Here is an 18,797-nt window from a genome sequence, read left to right as displayed (position 1 = left end):
TGCCCGGTGTACTTCGTTAGTACGGTGCTGCGCGACGCGCGGACAAGGTACCTGCAAGTACAGAAGCTCCTTCTGGGGATTCTCCTTGTGTCCCGCAAGCTGCGCCACTACTTCCAGGCGCACCGTGTCACGGTGGTGTCCAGGTTCTACCTCGAGCGAGTGCTCACCAACCGTGAAGCCACCGGGAGGGTGGCCGAGTGGAGGATGGAGCTGTCAGAGTTCGACCTCCGCTTCGCCAACTCCAAAAGCATTAAGAGTACGGCCCTGGCGGACTTCCTCGCGCAATGGACGTCTTCCCGGCAAGCTGGATGAGGGCCACTGGGTCCTCTACTTCAACGGTGCGTTCAGTCTTCAGGGAGCGGGCGCCGGGGTCGTCATCGAGTCACCAACAGGGGACCAGTTGTGGTTCGCTGTTCAACTCGACTTCGCCAACTCCACCAACAACACGGCGGAGTACGAGGGCCTGCTTGCCGGGTTCCGGGCAGCGGTTGCCCTCGACATCAAGCGCCTGGTTGTTCGCGGTGATTCCCAACTCGTGATCAACCAGGTGAACAAGGACTACGACTGCCCCTAAATGGCGCTGTACATGGAAGAGGTCCGCAAGCTGGAACGGAAGTTCAAGGGTTTGCGCTTCGAGCACGTCAAGCGGAAGGACAACTTCGCAGCAGAGCGCTGGAAGCGTCCAGCAAGGGTGTTCTGTCAGAAGCAACTGGCTCCTTCAGTCGCCCCCCAGCCGGCTGCCGGGGATGCCCCTCCGGCAACCGAAGGAACCCTTGCAGCAGCAGGGGTCCATGCCGCTGATATAACGGCATACGTTGGCAGGGAGATTCCTCCCTGTGCGGAAGAGATCGCCCGCTATTTGAAAGGGCAGGCTCCCCCGGAGGATGGCGTCGCCGCGGAGCGTGTAGCGCGGCAAGCCAAGATGTACACTGTGATAGATGGCAGCATCTACCGCAGGCGTGAGAATGGTGTCAAACTCATCTGCGTGCCGAAGGAAGAAGGGTGCGCACTGTTGGAGGACATACATCGAGGTACATGTTCACACCATGTGGCCTCCCGGGCTCTAGCCGGCAAGGCTTTCCGGCATGGCTTCTACTGGTCCACGGCCCTGGCCGACGCAGAGTGGCTGGTGAGGACGTGTGAGGCGTGCCAGTTCCACTCAAAGAAGAGCAACCAACCGGCGCAGGCCCTGCATGTCATTCCGTCCTCATGGCCGTTCGCGGTCTGGGGGCTGGACATCGTTGGCAAGCTACCAAGGGCGGTTGGCGGTTACGAATATTTGTTCGTGGCCATCGACAAGTTCTCCAAATGGGTGGAAGTGGCACCAGTGCGGAAGCGGGGCAGAAGCGGTGCTGCCCCTCGAGCTCAAGTACGGATCTCCCCGAGTACGCGCGTACGGCTACACCAGCCAACACGAGCAAAGGGTCGATGATCTAAACTTCATCGAAGAGCTTCGATGCCGGGCTGCTGTGCGAGCCGCGCGCTACCAGCAAGGACTTCGTCGTTATCACGACAGGCGAGTCCCGGGCATACCTCTCGAACTAGTGTAACCGGGCAGCCCCCATGTGTAAACCGCTGGTTAATCGTGAATAAAGATAAGTGTTTCACCCCTGAGCTTTGGTTTTGCCTTGTTCATTCCCGTGTTTTCCCCCCTCTTGCCTCATGCTTTAAGTGCACAAAGATGTCTTTCCATGCTTGGTTGTGAGCAAGGGGCTGCCGTGGCCCCGAAACGAAAACCCGTTGCCGGATCGTTCCGGCACGGGACATGCCGTTGGCGGGCTTCCCACAACGTGCATCACTGGACATGCCGTTGGCGGGCTTCCCGCAACGTGCATCACTGGTCATGCCCTTGGCGGGCTTCCCGCAACGTGCATCACTAGGCGTGCAGTTGCCGGGCCTCCGGCCCCTTGCACCGCGCAGTCGCTGCGCCTGGGAAAGGAAATGCTCACGTCCAAGTTTGGCATCGACCCCTTTGTGCCCGGGGGCTGGGAAGTAGGAGGGAAAAGCAGGAGGGATTTATCTGATTTACCCGTGTTGCTTGTTTTCGTAAGTTTCGAAAAAATTTGCAGCACCTCGGATCTGGTAAGAGTCTAACCTGCAGGAAGGGGAGGAATCTTGTACACTGTGGCGCCCGTGAGCTGCCCACGGGCCGCACCATACACCGGTGCCTGGTAGTGCGAGGGGACCGCAATACGAGGGTTGGAAACTGCGCCGCGTTCGAGGGAAGGGCGCCACGGTGTTGCGCGGCTCCGTCGCACGCGGTGGCAAACCTCCCTCCCGCGCCTATAAAAAACGCGCCCCAACCATGGAACAGCCCAGAGTGAAGCCGGGTTCGGGGCAGTTAGGGTGGGTGGTGCCACGGAGGCGCGGAGGGGGTGCTTCCCGCCTGCGCCGAGCGCCGGCGGGTGCGCTGCCATCGCGCCCCTGCTGCATCACCCCATCGAGCCCACCCCGAGGGGCGCCACAGTGGCACGATGGTAGTGCATGCCGTCGGCGTCCCGCACCGACGGGTGCACTGCCGTTGTGCCCCTGCTGCGCTTCCTCAAAGGGGCGGTTCCTGGGCGAGGGTCGCCGCAGAGGCACTGTGGTGGTGCATCCCATCAGCGTCCGGCGCCGACGGGGTGCATTGCCACAGTGCCCTTGTCGCCCCCCTCCGTAGGGCACCTCCGCAAGGAGCAGGGGCTGCCGCGGAGACTCTATGGTAGTGCATGCCATCCGTGCCTTGTGCCGACGGGTGCACTATCATAGAGACCCGGCCGCATTCCCTTCGAGAGAGCCTTTTTCGGGCGCGGGTCGTTGCGAGGACGCTGTGATGGCACAGGTGCCGGCGCTCGTCACCCGTTCCAGCCCATCACCGCGTCCTCGCCGCGGCCCTCGAGCAGTTTTCCTCCCGGGTAACAAGGGTCGTCGCCACCCTTGGGATGAGTTCCCCAGAGAAAACCCAGGTCTCCCCAGTTGCGGGGGCTGTCGCTGGGAGGCTATAACTTCCTCGCCACCCGTGCCCGCCGTTCGGGGTAGGGCGAAGCCGGCGGCGAGGACGTTATAGCCGTCTCGCGGCTGCTCTCGGGGCGGAGTCCTCCTAAGCCAGGGTTCGTCCCTGAAAGCCAGGGTCCGCCCCTGAGGGTGAGGGTTGCCGCGCGAGCGTGGTGGTAGCATCGTCGGCGGCGGTTGCCGCCGGCGGCGATCTTGCCCCCGCGTTCCTGCCGCATCCCTCCGAGATCGTTTCCCTTGAACAGGTACCCCAGATGATTTCCTACCGAGGCAGTGCCCCGTCTGCACTCTACCGCAGAGCATCGCGAAACCTTGGACCAAACGGAAAAGCTAAGTATCTGAACATGAACGCTGAATTCGCTAAGAGCTGAACGAAACTGAGCACTGTCCCGCTGGGTGCGGCCTCGGATCCCGTGCGTAGCTGGAGTGTTAAAAGGGAGCTTGCGGGGGGAGTGCGCTCCCCGTGTGGCTCCCGGGTCCGCCCCGGGAGGACACGGCTTGCAGTGGTTACCCCACAAGCGGAGTGGCTCCCCGCTACCGCTTGGCCCCAGGTCAGCACCGCGGGTCCGTCCCGGGTCCCTGGTCTGGTCAAGGGTGAGGCGTGCACGAATCCCCCCGCAACACAAGGCAAGATATGCAAAGGCTAAAAGGGGCCACCCCGCTGGACAGCATCAGAAACAACGAACTTGTCGAAAAAGTTTACTTAACTAAGAGTTAACGCTGCTTTGCCGGAGTGTGCTCCCGGAACCTGCGCGTGGCCGGGGTGTGAAAAGGGACGCTCACGGGGGGAGTGCGCTCCCCGTGTGGCTCCCGGGTCCGCCCCGGGAGGACACGGCTTGGAGTGGCTACCCCGCAAGCGGAGTGGCTCCCCGCTACCGCTTGGCCCCAGGTCGGCACCGCGGGTCCGTCCCGGGTCCTTGGTCTGGTCAAGGGTGAGGCGTGCGCGAGTCCCCCGCAACAGAAGGCCAAACACGCAAAGGCTAAGGGAACCACCCCGCGAGGCAGCCTCGGGAATAAGGGACAAAAATTGAGCAAATTAACAAGCTTGATTGACTAAGTACCGAATGATTACATGGGCTAATCAAAAGGTGATTGTTCAAACAGTGCTAAGCGCCATACTTGTAGGGAAAGCAAACCGAAGAAGGTACAGTGGAATCAAGGAGTATAGCTGGGGGCTGCGGCAGCTAGCTGTTGCCGTCTTCGGCCGAGGGGTCGACGGGGGGATTAGGCTCCGGCTTCATCTGCATCCGCTCGAAGACCTCGTCGACAAACTCTCGCACTGCTTGGGTGTGCGTGGGCTCGTCCTCGCTGTCGGACCAAGCGTACAGCAGGGACTCGAAGGGGAATTCCGGGTCCCGGAGATGAATCCGCCGGAGGATTGTCCCGGCAACCTCCCGAGCGCAGTTGGTGACTTCGTTGGTGCCATTCTTGGCGATCCAGACGTCGAGCGCCCCGAGCTTCCCCACCAAGTCGGAGAAGAAGGGGATCAGCGTTGTGACGTCCGTGCCGTCCACCTCCCCCGCCTGCAACTCGAACTTAGGCAGCAGGTCCCGCAGCGACTGGGCGATCTTCGCCAGCTTCTCCGCTTCGAGCTGCCGCTGCCCGATCAGCGTGCCATGATGGAGTCAGGCATCTTGCTTGGCCTTCTTGGCCTTGTTGACGCGGCCCTCCAGCTTCGCAAGCTCTAAGGCCTGGGTCGCGTTGGCCTCGCCGGCCTTGGCAAGCTCTTCCCGGACGGCGGCCAACTCGTCCTCAAGCCCGGCCGCTCTGCCTTTGGCGGAGTTGAGCTCGGCCTCGTGCTGAGCCGCCACTCTCGCCGCATCCTCGGCAGCCTTGACCTGCCCCTCCAGCAGGACGTGGAGGCCTTGGATTTCGCCACGGTAGTTGGCGATCAGCTCGCTCTTCTCGTCCAGCCGCGCCTGGGCCGTCGCGAGCACCTCGGCATGCTACTTCCGGGACGCTTCGAGAGTAGCTGCCATCGTGTTGAGCCTTCCTTGGAGCTCCGTGCGCTGGACCGGCTCCCGAGCAGCCTCCAGGGCTTGCCGTGCCAGCCACGCCTCCCCTTCGGCGAGGCGCGCCTCCTCGCGCAGCCGGGAATTCGCGCCGCTCTCTCTCCACGACCTCCCGCACCTCGCCGAGTTGAGTCTTGGCGGCGGTGTGGCGCTCCCTCACCTCGTTGTAGGAGATGACGAAAGCGAACTGCTGGTCCCGGACAGCATCCAGGAACCGGTGCCCCTGCTCGAATACGCTCAGATCCCAGGTAAGAGGGTTCCAAGCGACCCCGGCGAGGGTGCCAAGGTCGGTGTCGGGGAGAGCCCCCGAGGATGATGAAGCCCCCGCTGCCGAAGTGGAGCTAGGCGCGGGGTCGCCAACTTGCTCCCGGGGGTCTTGCCGTCCTTCCCCGGCAACTTCCCCCGCGCCTATGCTCCGGGACACCAGGGTAGGAGAGGGCTCCCTGCTTCCCGCGGCGGTTGCCCCCTGTCGGACGACGGGTGAGCCCGGGCTGGCCACGTCCGCGACTTCGGGCGCGTCGCCAGGTGCCGACAGGGCGGCGGCGGTCTCCACTGCTGCCGCTGTGTCCGTCGCAGCGGGGCGGGACGTGGGAGCCGGTTCCGCCTCCACCTCCAACCCCGCGGTCCCGACGACCGAGTCGGGGTCGACCGCGGACGCGCCCGTTCCCGGTGCGGGCGCACTTGTGCCTGCAACCATAAGAAGCATTAGGATCGGCGATGGCTGGAGCTATCGAAGGCGAACAAGGGCGACCGGGGTGGTTACCTTGTGCGGCCAATGGGCTTGCCGGGGAAGCCCCCCCTACCTCGCCTGCGCCAGCGGGAGCGTCCAAGGGACTTGCCGCTAGCGAGCTGCCGCCTGCTGCAGAAAGAGAAGGTATGTTCGTGAGTTTGGCTAACAGGAATTGAAGTTGCAGAGAATCGACGAAGACATACCCGGTGCCGGCCCTGTCTCCGTTGGGGCTGGGTCGCCAAGGGACGCGCCCGCGCCGCTGCCGGCCCCTGCGGCCGCGGGATCGGTGCGCCGCCGGCGTTAGCGTGCGTCCTCTTGCTTGGCGTGCCGGGCGGGGAATCGCTCCTCACCCTCTTGCTGGCACCCGCCGGCGAGGAGGACTTCGGAGGGTTGCGCCGGAGCACGAAGGCCCGGCAGACCCCCCGAGCGGGCGGTGCCGTGGGCGCTCGCGGTGTTGTCCTGACCCGGAGAGCTACGGGTGTCGATGGCGATGCCGCCGCGACGCCGGGCGCCAAGCTCGCGGAGGCCCCCGCTACCGGGGCGAAGGCCGCCGCCGGGGCGACGGAGACCCCCGCGGGTGCTGGTGTTGCCGGGGTACCGGCGGGCACCCCGGGACCGGTTCCCGCCGCGGAGCTGGCGGCCGCCGCCAAGGCAGGGGCCGCCGCCGAGGCACTTGTGGCCCCTAGTGCCGCGGCTGCCGTCGAGGTACCGATGGGCGCCCCAGGCGCGGCGGCCGCCGCTAGGTCGGGGGCCGCTGCCGAGGCGGCCGCCGCGAACACCCTCGACCTTCTCACGATCAGGGGCGCGCTGTTGCTGCTTTCCTCATCGTCGTCCTCCACGGCGACGACTTCCGGGGACGCAGCCACCTGGCCCGCCTCGTCGTCCAGCGACCGGAGGGAGGGCCAGCTGGGGTCGGACCCACCCTCGCTCTCCTCAAGCACCTGCTTCCCGCGGGGTGCTTGCGGGGGAGCGTGCGGGACCCGCGTGGGGGTGTCGTCCATCAGCCCCACTCGTTGCAGGGCGGGAAGGCGCCGACAATGTTGCTGAGCACCCTGACACCGGCGTGGAGAGCGGCGGGAACTCCGTTGAATGGAAGATCTCGCCGGAGATCCCCCGCACCCATGTCCTGAGGGACTCCAAGTCCATGCCGTCCGCTTGGAGGCGTGTCCTGTCCCCGGAGCCCGTGTACATCCACGCGGGCCGGGAACGTAGCTGCAGCGGGGCTATGCGCCGATGGACGAAGGTGCGCGCCACGTCGACATCGGTGAGTCCCGCTAGCCGCAACGCCTTGATCTTCTCCACAATGGGGAGGAGGTCGGCATCGCGGTGGTACCTATCCGTCCAGCCGTTCTGGGGTACCGGCAACTTCGTCGGCGGCTGGATGAACTCCTGGGGGTCCTCCACTCGGACCCAACACCAATCGCCCCGCCATTCTTTTTCGATCTTCTTCCCCGACCGGACGATGAACTCCGACTTCATCTGGTCGCGGGCGCGGAAGACCACCCCCGACGACATCGCCTTTGCGTTGTCGATGCGCGGGTAGAAGTAATGGCGGAAGAGCCCCACTGACGGCATCACCCCCATGAACGCCTCGCAAAGGAACTGGAAGAGCGAGGCGGGGTGGAGCTGCGTCACCCGCAACTGATAGGACTCCATCAGCACGTGGAGGAACAGAGAGAAGGGTGGCACCATGCCGCAGAGGAGGAAGTGCGCGAACACCCGGAAGTCGTTATCTTGGTGTTCGACGCCCGCCGGGAAGATCCGCGTCTCCCCGTGCTCGTTGAAGTTGGAGGCGACGGCGTGCCAGAGCTTCCCCCGCGCCTCGCCGTTATAGCCAGGGCGGAAGAAGGAGACTGTGGCGCGCATCTCCCGCCTCTTCTGGTCCTTGGCGGCAACCGCTTTGAGTGCCGCCTCGGTCTTGCTGGTCACGGGCTTCTTCGAAGACTGGACCTCCTTTCACTTCCTGGTGGTGGGGGCGCCATGGGGAGCAAGGGCGGAAGCTGGCAGGAGCGCAAGGATACGAGATGCGAAAGAGGATGGAGGCGAAAGGGGCAAAGTGTTGTTCCCCTGTTGGCAACAGTGGAGGCTTAACTACGGGTGCGCGGGGATAACTCCTAATTATTGGGAGTAATGCGCAGAATGGCCTTAACTACCCTATTTGGGGGGAGTTAGGGCGGAAATCTCGTGCGTCCACTGTTCCGCTTTTAACGGCGCCGTACACGGGGCAGCGAAGAGACGCGGGCCCGCGACTGATCGAGGGCCCACGCGTCGGTTAAGGGCGTAGCTTGGAAACTGACTAGAGGGAGACCCTTCCGAGAACAGGTGATGCCGGCCCACGCCCGGGGGCTACTGTCGCACCAGTGGCACCCGGGGTACCACCGCTGCGCGACGCGTGGGCCCCTCCCCCAGGTTCCCGGGAAGGTCTCATCCCGGGGAGCGCCGACGTGTTTCCCGGCAAGCTACCAGCCCGAAAGGGGCTAGCGGGGCTTCGGGGAATATTCCCGCTCGGGCACCTCTCGGGAAGCCGCTTCTCGGGAGGAGGTTCCCGGGTGCGCTTGGCCTAGGTGCTTCCCGGAGTCGACTTGCGGGGACTGGAGGTTCCCGGGCGCGTGCCCCTCCCCGGGTCGTGGGGCCCAACGGACAGCGCCACGCGGATGCGTGGCGGGCGCGGGACGCGCGGTCCCACCAAGGCAAGGAGTAGGGCACGCGGCTCAGTAAACGAGCCGACCGACGGGTAGTTACTCGTCCGATCCAAGGAACAGTGGTTGTCCAATCCTACCCTAGGGTCTTAGGCCCCTAGCAGCGGAGGTGGCACCCATGCATGCCACCAGCTCACCGGGGGGAGTTGCATGCCTCCCCGTTGGACACTTGTAGCTCATGCACCGTGGCACGTGTGACATCCCCTTGTGCATAAAAGGAGGACCCATGCCAGCGGTCAAAGGGGTTAGACGGTGAGGAGGTTGGACGGTTGGTAGGTTAGTGAGTTGGTCAGTTGGTTCCAGTAGACAACCAGCAGAGACCAGTAAGGGGTACTTAGACATGGAGAGGAAGCCCGGGAACTGGCCCGGCAACTTGTAAACATTTCACCCGCGATCAATATCAGTTCAGACAGGCAGGACGTAGGGTTTTACACCTCCGGGTGGCCCGAACCTGGGTTAAAAACGTGTGTGCACTTGTTCTTGTACCCGCACGCACCCTTAGCATTCTGTCTCACCGGCCCCGTAGGGCCTCATCGGCCGTGCCGGTGACCACCGGGTCTCCGTCCCAGACGCCCCTACCGAACCTAAAAGGGGGACGTGGCCGCACGCCCCCGGTGTCGAAGCACCAAGCGACGACACTCGTGGCGGGAACGTCCTCGCCGGAGATCCCCTTCACCCATGCTTGGAGAGATTCCCTGTCCACGCCTTCGCGATGGAGGCGTGTCCTGTCCCCGGACCCCGTGTACATCCATGGGGGGCGGGAGTGCAGTTGGAGCGGCGCGACGTGCCGGCTGATGAAGGTGCGTGCCACATCAACGTCGGTGAGCCCCGCTTGCCGCAAGGTCTTGATCTTCTCCACGATGGGAGAAGATCGGCATCGTGGTGGTACCGGTCCCGCCAGCCGCCGTTGGGTTGCGGCAGCTCGGTGCGTGAGTAGATGAATTCCACCTGAACCCAGCACCAGTCGCCCCGCCATTCCTTCTCGATCTTCTTTTCTGACCAGACGATGAACTTGGACTTCATCCGGTCGCGGGCGCAGAACACCACCCCCGACATCGCATTCTCGTTATCGATGCGGGGGTAGAAGTAATGCTGGAACAGCACCACCAACGGCATTACCCCGACAAACGCTTCACAGAGGAACTGGAAGGTGTCGAGGAGATAGAGGGAGGAGGGGTGGAGCTGCGCCACCCGCAATTGGTACGACTCCATGAGCGCACGGAGGAACAGGGAGAACGGCAGCACCAATCCTGCGAGGATAAAGCGCCCGAACACCAGGAAGTTGTTTTCCTGGTGGTCGGCGCCGGCGGGGAAGATCAGGGTCTCCCCGTGCTCGTTGAACCTGCAGGCAACAGCGTACCGAATCTTGGCCAGCGCCTCGCCGTTGTAGCCGGGCCGGTAGAAAGCAATCGCGGCCCTCATCGCCCACTTCTTCTGCTCTTTGTCCGCAGCGGCCTTGGTGGCCGCCTCGTTCTTGCTGGCCGCCGGTTTCTTTGGGGCCTTCCCTTCCTTTCCCTTCCTAGTGGTGGGGGGCGCCATGGGAAGCGTGGGCGGAAGCTAGCAAGGCTCGTGGGTGCAGGGAATCGGAAGACAAAGGAGAAAGGCTGGGGGGCTAAGTGTTGACCCCTCGGCGCAGCAATGGGGCCTTATAGCACCCTGTTGCTCGGTAACGGTCGCATCCGTACCCTACGGGGGCGCTGGGATAATTACTAATCAAAGGGATAATGCGAAGAGTGGCCTTAACTTCCCATGATTAAGGGAGAGGTTACGGCGGAAATCTCGCACCCACTACTCCGCCCGTAACGGCGGGGAGATGCGGGCCCGAGGCGGCTCAGGACCCACGCGTCGGTTAAGGGCGTAGCCCGGCAACCGACCAGGGAGGAGTTCGCCTGGGAACAGGCGTTGCCGGCCCACGCCCGGGGGCTACTGTCGCACCAGTGGCACCCAGGGTGCAACCGCTGCACGACACGTGGGTCGCCTCGCCTGCTTCCTGGGAGGGTCACACCCCAGGCGGCAGTATACAAGCCGCCCGGCAAGCTACCAGCCCGGCAGGGCTAGCGGGGCTTCGGGGGAGAATTCCTGCCTAGGCACCTCCTGGGAAGGTACTTGCCGGGAGGGGCGCTCCCGGGCGAAGGTTTTCGCTGCGAGGGCAGGGCCGAGTAAGCAGGACTGCGGCGCCACGTGGGCGCGCGGCGGGCGCCCAGCGCACAGGGTTCGTCAGGACAAGGAGTGAGGCACATTTAATGAGCCGATAAGAGGGGGGTTATCCGTCTAGTCAGGCAAACAGTGGCTGCCCAGAGCTAGTTTATAGGGTATTAGACCCCTAGTCGCGGGGCTTGCGCTCTTGCATGTCTGCCAGCGCACCGAGGAGGAGCTGCCCAAGCTCCCTGCTCGCCACTTGTAATCCATGCACCGTGGCACCTGTGGTATCCCCTTGGCTATAAGAGGAGGACCCCCGCCAGCGGTCAAAGGGGTTGGATGGTTCGGTTTTTTCGTTGGACTAAGTCACAGTTCACTACTAGCCCTATCCCAAAGAAGCAAGGAGCACTTAGCCAAAAAGAGAGCACCTGGGGACCCTCCCGGCAACTTGTAAACACTCAATCTTTCGATAATACGAGCTCAGACAAGCAGGACGCAGGGTTTTACACCTCTGGGTGGCCCGAACCTGGGTAAAACGTGCGTGCATGTGTTCATAGCGCTTTTGCAGGCCATGCATCGGCCCCGCCGGCGATCGCCGAAGCGATCCCTGTCGCCCTCTGCCGAACCTAAAAAGGGGATGCCCGCGCACCCCCGGTGTCAAAGCCCCGTGCTGCGACAGTGTGGCACCCCATTGTAATCAACTCAGCAATAAAGATCCGACAAGCAGGACATAGGGGTATTACCTCATCGAGGGCCCTGAACCTGGGTAAATCGTGTCCCCTGTGTCCTTGTTAGCCGACGAGTTCGCCAACACACAGTCGAAATCTTTCCTTGATACAACTCCATCAATATGGACATTGTGGAAGTCACGTCTTCGTCACGGAGGTCTGCTCAAGGTAATACCTCCAACTCAATCTTTTATTTGAGTTGAAAAGCTATTGTATCTTATTGTTTGTCGTGTACATCTCCTTTCTCAGGCTAACTCCCTCAAAGATACCGCCGAGCTTCAGTCCAAGAATTTGGAGAAGAAGCTTGCTGATCTGGCCAGGGAGTCGACAGAGAAGCTGGAAGCTGAAAAGCGCCTTGCCCAGGAAGCCTCAGATGCCCTTCTCGCCAAGGAGGCCGAAATGGAAAAGACGCGAACCGTCCGACTCAAGAGGAGTCGTCGGTCCTCTTGTAGGTAAGAACATCGTAGTTGAGTCCATTCGTTTGGATACTTTGTTAATGCTTTGGCTCTTTTGTAGGCCTGCTTTCCTTGTCTGGTCTCTTGACCTCGAGTGAGGATTCACTTGACAAGGTAATTGACGTTGTGGCGGTCAGCTCGGAAGCGGTGAATGGCGTCCAGCAAGCTTCCAAGGTGCTCACCGGTTTGTTCGAGAAGATGTTTCCTGACGAGCCGGTGCCAGAGTCGCTTGGGAAACTCATAGAGTTTTTCAGTGCTGACCCAGATCCCCTGGACGAGTTCAGCCGGGTCCTGACTAACTCTGGTGCGGAGTCGACGTTTGTGTTAGCATTAGCACATGGCGTTGGCGAGGACGTGCTGCGGAAGGTGGCTTCAGGCCCTCCGTTGTTACCCAGCAGGGAGTAAGTGGCGTTGACGCCTTACTTCTAGCTCAGGGGAAAACTGGCGACCCAACCATTGGCTCAGCTGGGGAGTATGGCCGCTGAGGGAAAAGCGGCTCCACAATCGTCGAATCCTGCGCCGAGCCAGGAGCTGGGCCATGCTTGAAGTTTAGACTTCTTAGGCTTTCTCCTGTCCTCTTTGTAATTTTTTATTTTTTGTATCATCCTTGCTCGAGTGTGAGCGTTATTAATAAAGAAACATCACTATTCCTTTGCACTGATATGAGTCGGACACCTTACTTCTAGTTAGGATTGATGTCTTTGGATCCTTCTCGGGACTAAAGGGGATTTCTCTTCTGCAGAGGCAGAAAGAGCCCGTGGTTCCAATAGTCGAAGTAGGCGCCGAGAAAGTCGCGACACCCGAGTCGAATATCACGAGTGCTGAGGTCTCGGCTGAAATGCATCCTTCAAAAGCCCTGGAGTCGATGGCTCCTAAGAAGGTTCCTTCCTTGGACAAGACTCGAAGTGAACTAAAGTTCATTCGTCAACGACTCCACAAAGCCAAAACTCGGGCCAAAGACTCGATGATGCAGAGTCGGAGAACCTTGAGCGAGTTGCAGATTACCAAGACCAAGCTAAAGGCAGCTACTGCCCGCGAGGAGTTTATCTTCGAGGAGCTTCGTGGTCTGAGTTCTCAGCTTCAATGTGAGCCGCCGCCTCCTTTTTGCTTGTTTTCTCTTCTTTTTGATTTGCGCTTTATTCACAGGGATGAGTTGTTTGCAGATGTGCAAACAGACCCGCGAGCCGAGCAAGATCGGGTGAACAGTGCCCTGAATGCTCGCCAGACGATCGATCGATCATCATTCTCGTTTGACCGAGCAAGGGGTCATGACCTGATGCTGCTGCGGGACCGCATAGACCAGAACAGAACCTTCTTCGATTCACACTTAGAAACTCTGAAGGCGATTCATCAGGCATTCTGGCCCTTGGAGGAGGTGCCCTAGGAGCTGAGCAAGCTGACCCGAAAGCTTGGGCAAGATAACATCTTTCGGGAGCTAATGTACCGTCAGCTGGTCAGGGGCCCGAAGATAGCCCTGGCATTCGTGCGGATCTAGCACCCTCGACTCGATCTCAACCAAAACTCAGAGCTTACTGTTGACCTTGACGATGAGATCAACATGCGACCGCATTTCAAGGCTGTGTATGCGCAGGCGGCGAGGATCATCGGCTGGCGATACTGGAAGGAAGAAGACCTTATAGCTCGACAGTGGTGACCAGACTCAAGTTATGTACTCGAGGGTTCGCTTAAACGGGGGTCGTTTTTTTTTGGAGAAAGAGCTTTTGCATAACTATTGTCGTCGCACGGTGGTCCGACACCGGGGGCGTGCGGCCACGGCCCCCTTTTAGGTTTGGTAAGGGCGTCAGGGTTTGCCTCGGCGATCGCCGGCACGGCCGATAGGGCCCTGTGGGGCCGGCGAGATGAAGTACTAGAGGTGCGCGCTAATTCAAGAACAAACAAACGCACGTTTTTACCCAGGTTCGGGCCACCCGGAGGTGTAAAACTCTTCGTCCTGCTTGTCTGAGCTGGTATTAGTTTTAGAATCGGGTGTTTACAAGTTGCCGGGCAAGTTCCCGGGCTTTCTCTCACTGGCTAGGTACTCCTTACTACCCTTTGCTAGTGCTGGAAGCTAACTATGAGCTGGTCGAACTCAACCAAACTGTCTACTAGAGCCAACTAATCTTATGCGAAACCCTTTCACCGCTGGCGAGGGTCCTCCTTTTATACTCAAGGGGATGCCACAGGTGCCACGGTGCATGAGCTACAAGTGTCGGACGGGGAGGCGTACAACTCCCCTTGGTGAGCTGGTGGCGCGCATGGATGCCACCTCCGCCACTAGGGGTCTAAAACCCCTAGAGTAGGATTGGATAGCCACTGTTCCTTTGATCGGACGCGTAACGCCCCTTCGGTCGGCTTATTTAGTGAGCCGTGCGCCTTACTTGCCCTGGTGGGACCGTGCATCCCACGCTCGCCACGCGTCCTTGTGGCGCTGTTGATCGGGCTACTGGGCCCCGCGCCTGAGGCGGGGGCATGCGCGAGTTCATCGAAGCCCCGCTAGCCCCTTCCGGGCTGGTAGCTTGCCGGGCTGCTCATAGACGCTCCCCTGGATGAAACCTTTCCGGCAACTCGAGAACGGGGCCCACGCGTCGCGCGGCGGTGGTACCCGGGTGCCATTGGTGCGACAGTAGCCCCCGGGCGTGGGCCGGCATCACCTGTTCCAGGAAGAGTCTTCCCCCTGGTCGGTTGCCGGGCTACGCCCTTAACCAACGCATGGGCCCCGATCTGCCGCGGGCCCGCGTCCCTTCGCCGCCCCGTGTACAGATCCGTCACAAACGGAGTAGTGGACGCGTGATTTCCGCCCTAACTCCCCCCAAAATAGGGAAGTTAAGGCCACTCCAAGCATTACTCCTAATGATTAGGAGTTATCCCCGCACACCCGTAGGGTACGGAACCGGCCGTTACCAAACGGCCGGGCGTTATAAAGCCATCACTCTGCCCCCATTGCCTTTGTCTCCATCCCCTTCCGCATCTCGCATCCCTGTGCTCCTGCTAGCTTCCGCCCTCGCTTTCCATGGCGCCCCCCACCACGAGAAAGCGGAAGGAGGTCCAAGTCTCGAAGAAGGCTGCGACAAGCAAGAGCGAGGCGGCAATCAAGGCGGCCACTGCCAAGGACCAGAAGAGGTGGGAGATGCGCGCCACAGTCGCCTTCTTCTGCCCCGGCTATAACGGCGAGGCGCTGGGGAAGCTCCGGCATGCCGTCACTTCCAGTTTCAACGAGCATGGGGTGACGTGGATCTTCCCGGCGGGCGTCGAGCACCAGGACAACGACTTCCGGGTGTTCGCGCGCTTCCTCCTCTGCGGCACCCCACATCGCTGTTCCTCCTCGCCACCTTCCAGTTCCTCTTCGAGGCGTTCATCCAGTCGCCGACGGAGTTGCCGCTACACCAGAACGACTGGCAGGACAGATACCACCGTGACGCCGACCTCTTCCCCATTGTGGAGAAGATCAAGGCGCTGCGACTAGCGGGGCTCACCGATGTGGACGTGGCACGCCCCTTCGTCCATCGGCGCATAGCCCCGCTGCAGCTACACTCCCGGCCCGCGTGGATGTACATGGGTCCCGGGGACAGGACACGCCTCCAGAAGGATGGCGTGGACTTTGAAACCCTCAGGACATGGGTGAAGGGGATCTCCGGCAAGACCTTCCAATCAACGGAGTTCCCGCCGGAGGTTTCCACTCTCCATGCCAGCGTCCAGGCGCTCAATGACATCGTCGGTGCCTTCCCGCTCTGCAACCAGTGGGGGTTGATGGACGACACCCCCACCCGGGTCCCGCCCACTCCCCCGCAAGCACCCCGCGAGAAGCACATGCTCGAGGAGAGCGGGGGCGGGTCCGAACCCAGCTGGCCCTCCCTCCAATCGCTGGACGACGAGGCGGGGCCAGGTGGCGACGTCTCCAGAAGTGGTCGCCGTAGACGACGACGAAAGCAGCAACAGGGCGACCTTGATCGTGAGTGGCAACGGCCTTCGCCTCGGTAGCAGGGGCCTCCGCGAGTTCATCTTCCGGCGCCGCGGCGGCATCGCCAATGACACCCAGGGTTCTTCGGGTCACGACGACCCCGCGGGCGCCCATGGCGCCACCTGCTCGGGGGGTCTTCCGGGGCTTCGCGCTCCGGCGTAACCCCCCAAAGTCCTCCTCGCCGGCGGGTGCCCGCAAGAGGGCGAGGATTGGTTCCCTGCACGGGACACAAAGCAAGAAGGCACGCGCCGGTGCCAGCGACGCTGCCGATCCTACCGCCGCAGGGGTCGGCAGCGACACGGGCGTGCCCCTTGGCGACCCGGCCCCCACGGAGGCAGGCTGGCAGCCGGTATGTCTCCGTCGCTCCTCTGCAACTGCAATTTCTGTTAGCTAAACTCATGAGCGTACCTTTTCTTTTTCTTTTGCAGTGAGCAGCAGCTCGCCCGCGGCAAGCCTCTTGGACGTTCCCGCTGGCATAGGCGAGGCAGGGGAGGCTTCCCCGGCAAGCCCGGCAGCCGCACAAGGTCACCATGCTGGTCACCCTTGCACGTCTTCAATAGCGCCATCCTTCGCCGATCCTCATGCTTTTCGTTGTTGCAGGCACAAGTGCGCCCATGCCCGGAACGGGCGCGACCGTGGTCGATCTTGACCCGGCCGTCGAGGCCGTGTGGGCGGAGGTGGAGCCGGAACCGGCTCTCACGTCCAGCCCTGCCGTGGCGGACATAGCGGCCGCAGTGGACACTGCCGCCGCCGCGACTGCGCCTGGCGACGCGCCCGTAGCTGCGGATGCAGCCGGCGCGGGCTCACCTGCCGCCCAACAGGAGGCAGCCCTCGCCGGAAGCAGGAAGACTTCCCCAGGCCCGGGGTCCCCGGGCGCAGGCGCAGGGGAAGATGCCGGGGGAGGACAGCAAGACCCTCGGGAGCAAGTTGGCGACCTCGCCAATGCACCAGGCCGCGCCCTTGAGGTCACACCGGATGGAGAGGACGGCATCTTCATCATGCCATAGGCGCAATGCGTGGGTGCCATGAACATGATCAGCGCGGGCTGACCAAGGATCCCGTTGTAGGGCAACAGGGTATGCGCCACATCGAACACTATGTGCTCTGTCCTGAACGCTTCCCGGGACCCGAAGGTGACCGGCAGGGTGATGCGTCCCAGCGGGCGCACGATCCCGGGGTTCCCCCCCGTAATGGATCGGTGGGCTTTAGCTGCACCACCGGCAGCTGGAGCTTTTCCACCAGCCTGGCGGACAGGAGGTTAAGCCCCGCTCCATTGTCCACCAGCACCTTGTTCACCGTCATATTACTAATGATCGGCGAGACGACAAAGGGTATTACCCCTGAACCCAACTGTCGTGCACCGTCGCCGGCCGGCCACGGCCCCGCTCGGGGGTCGTTCGGGCAGTCTTGGGAGAGATGTCTGATGTCGCCGCAGCTGAAGCAGGCGCCGGTGGCGCGGCGCTCCTCATGGCGCCGCTCCCGCCACTGCTTGATCCCCTGCAGAACACGGCAGTTCTGCGCGTCATGGGTGGAGTTGCTGTGTATGGGGAGCCAAGGCGTACATGTCCTACATCGTCCGGATCCGATGCGTGCTCAGCTTCTCGCGCATCCTGGGATCACGGACGTTGATGGCGAAGGTGTTGATGATGGCGGCCACAACATCTCTCCCGGCTTCTGCACAATAGTGTGCAGCTCCGCCATGGTTCCCGGGCGCTTATAGCCGCCCTGGAACGCGCTCACGAACTCCTCGCGCAGGTCCGGCCAAGTGGCGGTGGACCCGGCGGGCAGGTTGAGCAAACAGGTTCGCGCTGCTCCTTTCAGGTCCATCAGGAACCAGTTCGCCATGCCGTGAAAGGTTGTGTCTGTTGCAGAAAGCTTTGTCATGGAACGGTTCATCCCCCGGAGGGTATCAGACTGTCAGCGTAAATAAGGTTGAGACCGCTTCCGCCGTTGACAAATACTTTGTTCATCATGTACCCGCAGATCTAGGCTTCGAGTACTAGAGCGGCATGTCTAGGCCGTGTGTCGTCGCACGGTGCTCCGACACCGAGGGCGTGCGGCCACGGCCCCCTTTTAGGTTTGGTAAGGGCGTCGGGGTTCGCCCCAGCGATCGCCGACGCGGCCGAAGGGCCCCTGCAGGACCGGTGACATGATTTACTAGAGGTGCGCGTTAGACCAAGAACAAAGACACGCACGTTTTTACTCAGGTTCGGGCCACCCGGAGGTGTAAAACCCTACGTCCTGCTTGTCTAAGCTAGTATTAGATGAGAATCTGGTGTTTACAGGTTGCCGGACAAGTTCTCGGTCTTTCTCTCACTGGCTAGGTACTCCTTCTACTCTTTGCTGATACTGGGAGTTAATTGTGAGCTGGTCGAACTCAACCCCACTGTCTACTGGGGCCAACTACGCTTTTTTTTTGCCGAGCCCTTTGGCCGTTGGCGAGGGTCCTCCTTTTATACTCAAGGGGATGCCACAGGTGCCACGGTGCATGGCCTACAAGTGTCGGGCGGGGAGGCATACAACTCCCCCCGGTGAGTTGGTGGCGTGCAGGGATGCCACCTCCGCCGCTAGGGGTCTAAAACCTCTAGGGTAGGATTGGACAGCCACTGTTCCTTTGATCGGACGGGTAACAACCCGTCGGTCGGCTCATTTACTGAGCCGTGCGCCTTACTCCTTGCCCTGGTGGGACCGCGCATCCCACGCCTGCCACGCGTCCTCGTGGCGCTGTTGACCGGGTTACTGGGCCCCGCGCCTGAAGCGGGGGCATGCGCCCGGGACCCCCTGCCCCAGCACGTCGACCCCGGGAAGCGCCCGGGCCCCGCGCACCCGGGAACCCCCTCGGGAAGCAGCTTCATGGGAGGTGCCCAGGCAGGAATATTCTCCGAAACCCCGCTAGCCCCTTTCGGGCCAGTAGCTTGCCGGGCTGCTCATAGACGCTCCCCGGGATAGGACCTTCACAGGGACTCGAGAACGGGGACCACGCGTCGTGCGGCGGTGGTACCCCGGGTGCCCCTGGTGCGACAGCAGCCCCCGGGCGTGGGCCGGCATCACCTGTTCCTGGAAATGTCTTCTCCCTGGTCGGTTG

This window comes from Brachypodium distachyon, chromosome 1 (genome assembly GCF_000005505.3).
Source record: "Brachypodium distachyon strain Bd21 chromosome 1, Brachypodium_distachyon_v3.0, whole genome shotgun sequence".
In the NCBI taxonomy this organism is placed as follows: Eukaryota; Viridiplantae; Streptophyta; class Magnoliopsida; order Poales; family Poaceae; genus Brachypodium; species Brachypodium distachyon.
This window is presented reverse-complemented; position numbering follows the sequence as displayed.